A 6,968-nucleotide genomic window follows, 5' to 3' on the forward strand; every position below is an offset into this window, starting at 1 on the left:
TTTTGAGTGGGAATCTCACTCCGTCACCCAGGCTGGAGTGCAGTGGCATGCTGATGGCCACTGCAGCCTCAACCTGCTGGGCTCAGGTGATCCTTCCAACTCAGCCTTCCAAGTAGCTGGAACTACAGGTATGCACAACCATGCCCTGTTAATTTTTTGATTTATTATAAAGATGAGGTCTCAAACTCATGGGCTCAGGCAATCAATCCTCTCGCCTTGGGCTCCCAAAGTGCTGGGATTACAGACTGATCCACTGCGGCCACCTTCTTAACACATTTTTAAGTGCACAGTACAGTCTTGTTAGGGATAAATACAACGTTGTACCACAGGTTTCTAGAGCTTACTCTTATCTTGCATAGCCGAAACTTTATGCCTTTTGAATTGCAGTGCCTCGTGTTCCTCTCTCTCCAGCCCCTGCAGCCACCATGGTGCCTTCTGCTTCTATGACCTTGACTATTTTAGATATCTCATGTAAATGGAATCATTATGTATTTGTCCTTGTCTGACTGGCTTATTTCGTTTAGTTCTCACGGTTTCTCCATACTGTTAGACATAGTAGGATTTCCTTCTTTTTCATGGCTGAGTAATATTTCATTGTATATATGCAAGACATTTTCTTTATTTATCCATCAATGAACATTTAGATTGTTTCCACATCTTGGCTATTGTGAATTATGCTGCAATAAACATGAGGGTGTGGTTTCGTCTTTGAGATCCTCATTTCAATTGTCAGATAAATACCCAGACACAGGACTGCTAAGTCATGTGGTAATTCTATTTTTAATCTTTTGAGGAACTTTCATATTGTTTGTCATCTGGCTGCACCATTTTACATTTCCAGCTACCTATCTACTTTTTATTATATGCACCTTTTATTTCTATCTCATGTCTTATTGTATTGGTCAGAAATTTCAAAAACAATGTTAACCTGTCATGAGATAATTGGCTTTCTCTTTCATTCCTGTATTCAGTTGGAATACCTCTGGTAGTTCCCTATTGTGTATGATGTTTGCAAATGTAAACGATTTATTGTTTTCTTGTTTGCTTTTGTTTTGTGTGCTTGTTTTTGATTTTTTTTCAGACCCGTCACTGTGGTTCATGGTACAACATCACTGGCCCATGCAAGGCCCCTCTTGTATGTATCATTATATGTTTATCCTGTATCTTCCTCTTCCAAAGTAATCCTTCATAGGTGTTTAATATGTATCTTTTTGCATGGGTCCTTACAAACTGGGCTTTAGTTTTAGTTTATATAAATGTTACTGGGGAAATGTCATCTGTTTCCTACTGTTTTTCACTGCCTTTTTAGGATACTTCCACACTGCTATATGTTCATACAACTGGATGCCTCTAATGTGTGCATACTTCTCCAGGGGGTATATCCACTACATTTTATCTGTCTTATTCCCAGGATCTTTCAACGCCCTTCTACCACAAATAATATTGCCATGGATACCCTTGTACAAGTGCCCTTCAAGAGTTGTATAAGAATTTCTTTGGAATATATTTGCGGGACTGGAATTGCTGGATCCTGGGAATACATAGCCCAACTTTGACTAATAGTGCCTGACTGTCTTCTAGAATGGCTGCATCAGTCTACATGCCCTCCCCCACAACAGTCTACGCAAGTTCCTATGTCCCCACGGATGTCCTGACCAACACATCATAGTAACACATGAAACCTGTTCTTTTTGGTTAAACAACAACAACAACAAAAACAAACAAACAAACAAAAAACTAGTTTTACAGGAGTTCCACTTTAATTCCTACTCCCTGGGAGCAAACAGTCTCAATTTGTTTTCAGTGGTTACTTTCATTAATCTAAATAATGTTTTGAATATTCTTTAAGATAAATCATTCTTATGGAGAATAAATATCCTTCTATGTCTAGGAAAATTTTCAACAGGATAGTGTCTAGAAATTGCCAAATATTTTTGTTTGAGCTTATTGATGTGGTTCCCTGATAGTAACAGTTTCTTAACCTTAAATGAATCTTAATCTTTGATTTTCTAAGGTATACAGTTTTCTGGGTTGTGGTGGCTAAGAGTCATTTAATGCACTTTCGAGTTTAATTTACTTCTTGATCTTAAGAAATACTATGCATGACTGCTTTAAGTGAGTCTGTTATATCCCTGAGAATGACCCGGAAAGCTCAAAGCATGGGAGTCTCAGTATTAATCAGGGTCAGCAAACCATAGTCCCTAATCTGTTTTTGTTTGTCCTGAGAGCCTATAAGAATGGTTTTCATATCTTTAGATAATTGGGAAAAAAATTTTAAGGAATAATATTTTCTGACATGTGAAATATATATGAAATACAAAATTTCAGGGCCCATCAGTAAAGTTTTATTGGAACACAACCATGCTCATTTGGTTAAGAATTACCTATGGCTGCTTTCTCCCTCAACCATAGAGTGAAATGTTTGCGACAGAGATCATACGGCCCACAAAGCTGAAAATATTTGCTATCTGTCTCATTGCAGAAGAGCTTTGCCAACCCCTGGTATAAATGATTAAAGTTTATACGGGTGACGGACAAGCTGTCTTCGTCTCCATGGACATTGACTGTCCTGCTAGGGAGACAGTCACAGCACTGGGTGACACGTGTTAAGATGGACCTGCACAGGGGGCTGAGGCCTCTGAGTCACACTGGGGAGATTAGGAAAGGCTTCCCAGAGGCAGGGATGTCTAAGCTCAGACCCCAGTCCCACAGGTGAGACCTCATTGTGGCCTCCACTAGAGCTAATATCACCATCACCCAAGTACTACCAGTGCTCCATGCTAAGTACTCATGTGTGTCACCTCACTCAAGCTCCCAGCAGTCCTGCACAGTTGATATTATTTATCACAGGTGTAGCATGGAAAACTGAGCTTTGAAAGAGCAGTGGAGTGTCTTGATTAATGCTTTGAGGATCGACTGGCAGGTGTTTAGTTTGGTTTGGTTGGATTTTTAAAGCCAGGTGCCTTCTTTACTGATACAGAGTGAGTGAGTGAGAAGGGGCTGGCCAGATAAAGAGGGGTAGAGGGGTTGGAGGTGGCAGGGAGAATGTTCTGGACAGGTAGAACAGCATGTTATATCAATGGCTTGAGGGACTGGGGCCTGTTGTAGAAACTGGAAGATGTTTGCATTATCATTTGCATCATAGACTTATTTGTAGTTAGACAAGTTAATTTGCATATGGATAGATAATTGCCTATTTGGGCTCTCAGCAAGGAAGGGGGAAGATCAAACCATTTTTTTATTTTTTGAGTTGGAGTCTCACTCTGTCACCTGCTGGGCTCAGGTGATCCTTCCGCCTCAGCCTTCCGAGTATCTGGAACTGCAGGCATGTGCCACCATGGCTGGCTAATCTTTTGATTTATTGTAGAGATGAGGTCTCACCAAATTGCCTAGGCTGGTCTCAAACCCCTGGGCTCAGGCAGTCCTCTTGCCTTGGCCTCCCAAAGTGTTGGGATTACTGGCATGAGCCACCGTGCCTGGCTAAATCATTGATTGATTCATTCATTTAGTCTTTCAGTGGCATTGACTGGGCACCTCCTAAGTGCTGACCACATGGCCAAGTTCCGAGGGTACAGAGGAAAACATGAAGTTCCCTGTCCTGGAGGTTCTCCTGGTCTAGTGAAGAAAGCAGATAAAAAATAATTTCTGCAAGTATGAGAAGTGTCTGTTCTGCCACGTTGGGGAGGGCCAACTCCATTTCTAGCCCTCTCACCCGTTGCCACCTAGTCATTTCCTGGCTCCTTGCAGCTAGGGCTGGGTAATGAGAAATGGGAGAGATCTGCTGGGAAGTGTCTGGAAAAACTCTTCAGATTGAGGATAGAGCCACAAATGACACCATCACTTTCACCCTCTTGCCTGCCTTTGAATGGGATTGTAATGGTGGCACTGTGGGATCTGTGGCAGCCATCTTATGATCATGAGGTGATGAGCATCAGGACAAAACTGGTCCTTGTTGACATCCCTGAGCTCTAAACCTGGAACTATCTACACTCAGGGATCCTAGTTATATGAGATCATTACATACTGTTATTGCCTACGCTGGTAGTTCTCAGCTGGGGGTAATGTTGTCCTCCAGGGGACATTTGGCAAGTTTTTGTTTTCACTCCTGGGAGGCCATAGGCTGGAGGCATTTCTGGTTTTCACCACAGAGAGAGGTAGTACTATCATCTAGTGAGCAGAGGCCAGGGTTGCTGCTGAACATTCTACAATACACAGGGCACCCTCCTCTGCACCCCCCGCAAATAATTACCCAGTCCAAAATGTCCACAGTGCCGGGGCTGAGAAACCCTGGTTAAAGCCAGGTGCCTTCTTTACTGATACAGAGTGAGTGAGCTTGGTCAGAGCCTCATGGGGGAGAGCAGACCAGTGTCCACCTCAGGGCCCAGCAGAAGAATTTGAGGAACTATTCTGTGGGTGTCACCCATGCAGCACTGTTAGGCTTGGGGCGAGTTCTGCAGACCCCAGTCCCACAGGTGAGACCTCAATGTGGCCTCCACTAGAGCTAATGTCACCATCACCCAAGTACTACCAGTGCTCCATGTGCGTCACCTCACTCAAGTTCCCAGCAGTCCTGCACAGTTAATATTATTTATCACAGGTATAGCATGGAAAACTGAGCTTTGAAAGAGCAGTGGAGTGTCTTGATAAATGCTTTGAGGATTGACTGGCAGGTGTTTGGTTTGGTTTGGTTGGATTTTTAGAGGCAGGGTCTCACTATGTAGCTCAGGCAGGATTCGAATTCCTGGACTCAAGAGATCCTCCCACCTCAGCCTCTCAAATAGCTGGGACTATAAGCAGGAACCACTGTCCCCGGCTGACTGGCAAGTTTTTAATCTGCCATTTACTAGCAGTATCTTTATGCATTTTATTTTATCTTTTGAGCCTCAATTTCCTGATCTGTAAAATAACAATATACTCTTTTTTTTTTTTTTTGAGTTGGAGTCTCACTCAGTCGCCCAGGCTGGAGTGCAGTGGCATGCTCACGGCCACCGCACCCTCAACCTGCTGGGCTCAGACGATCCTTCTGCCTCAGCCTTCCAAGTAGCCAGAACTACAGGTGCATGCTATCACGCCCGGGTAATTTTTAAAAACCTTTTATTGTAGAGACGAGGTCTCACCAAGTTGCCCAGGTTGGTCTGGAACCCCTGGGTGCGGGCAATCCTCTCGCCTCGGTCTCCCAAAGTGCTGCAATTACAGGCTTGAGCCACCATGCCCGGCACAATATATTCTTTATAAACATTACTGTGGGGGTAAAAATAATGTATGTAGATTCTCTTAGTCTGAACTATAATAACCCTTTATGAATGGCTGTTGTTAAGACTATTCCAGTGCGCCCCCTGGGGAAAAGCATCTGGAGCTGCAGTGTAGCTCTGTCCAATGTCAAAACCACAGCTCCTTCACTCCACCAGGTCGGTCCCCTCAGGTGCCCACTTGCAGCAGGGACCTGTGAACAACCCAGGCAGGGGAGATTCTAGGAGTCACTGGAAGCCACTGGAAAAGTCATGAGGCCGGGAACCTGGAGGAGGGTTGAGAGTCATCGAGCACTTCATGCATAAGACCTGATTCAGTCATTTTGTAGAGCGACTGAAAGAATATTCTGAGACTACTTCCAGGCTGGGGACTTTGGTCCTCAGTCCTCACAGGGCTTGAGAAAGGGTGAGATCATAGTCTTCCGGGAACCTCTCACTGGGAGGAGGGAGGAAGACTCCAGGAAGGCGGGTAGGTCGGAGGCTGGGCCCCTAATGGGCAGTTCCCGCAGAGGGTGTGGCCCTACGATGGGGCATGAGTTGACCAGCTTGCCCTTTGCTCTGGGAGTCACCAAAAACTGGAGCCTCATTTCTATCAGTAAATTATTTTGCCAGTATCTGAGGGCAGATTTCTTGGAAGCAGGGCTCATACTTGGAGAGGTCTGAGTGACCCTTGCAACAACTCTTCTTTTCTTTTCTTTTCTTTTTTTTTTTTTTTTTTGAGTTGGAGTCTTACTCTGTTGCCTAGACTGGAGTGCAGTGGCCGCTCCCGGCCACCGCAGCCTCGCCTGCTGGGCTCCAGCAATTCTTCCGCCTCTGCCTTCCAAGTAGCTGGAACTACAGGCGCGCGCTACTATGCCTGGCTAATTTTTGATTTATTGTAGAGATGAGGTCTTGCCAAGTTGCCCAGGTGGGTCTTGAACCTGTGGGCTCAAGCAATTCACTCACCTCAGCCTCCCAAAGGCATGGGATTACAGGCTGAGCCACCGAGCCCGGCTCTTCTTTTCTTTTCTTTTTTGTGAAAATAGGATTTATTAAGAGGACAAAAAAGCTCCCACAGTGGGAGGGGACCCGAGGGGATTGCCACTCTTCTTTTCTTGGATTTGCTGCTCAAAACCGCCACACCCAGCACTCCTGAGACGAGACCCTCTCTTGCACCCACTCTTCTCTGTTTGATACCTTCACTTTTACTCAAGACCAAGTTTATCTTTGGTGTCCCTGTGTTGCATAGCCGGGCCACACAAGAGGGTAAATAGTCTTTCTCAACAAGTATACAGACTCTCAGGGGAAAACATTCTCTCCATTTTGCAACTATGCCACTGTTTATTTATCTGTTTTTCTGTTCATGGGCCTTTGAGTAGTTTCACACGTTTGAGTTTTGGGCTGTTATAAATAGTGCTGATATAAACATGCTTATAAAAGCCGTTTGCAGGGAACACGTGCATGAATTTTTGTTGTGTCTGGGTCTAGGGGTGGAATTGCTGGATCATGGGGTGCATACTCCCATCCAACTCTTCAGAGTAGTTTACCATTCTCCACTGCTACCAGCAGTGAATGAATGTTCTGGTTGCTCCCACCCTCTCTGACTCTTGGCATTGTCAGTCTGAGAATGAAAATGCCAGCGACACACAGCAGTGTGGCTGAGTCTCATAGACAGGACGTAGAGTGAGAAAAACCAGATGTAAAGAAAACATGCCTTCTGACTGCCATTTATATGAAACT

The sequence above is a fragment of the Carlito syrichta genome, unplaced genomic scaffold (genome assembly GCF_000164805.1).
Source record: "Carlito syrichta isolate Samal-C Ts95f unplaced genomic scaffold, Tarsius_syrichta-2.0.1 Scaffold306319, whole genome shotgun sequence".
In the NCBI taxonomy this organism is placed as follows: Eukaryota; Metazoa; Chordata; class Mammalia; order Primates; family Tarsiidae; genus Carlito; species Carlito syrichta.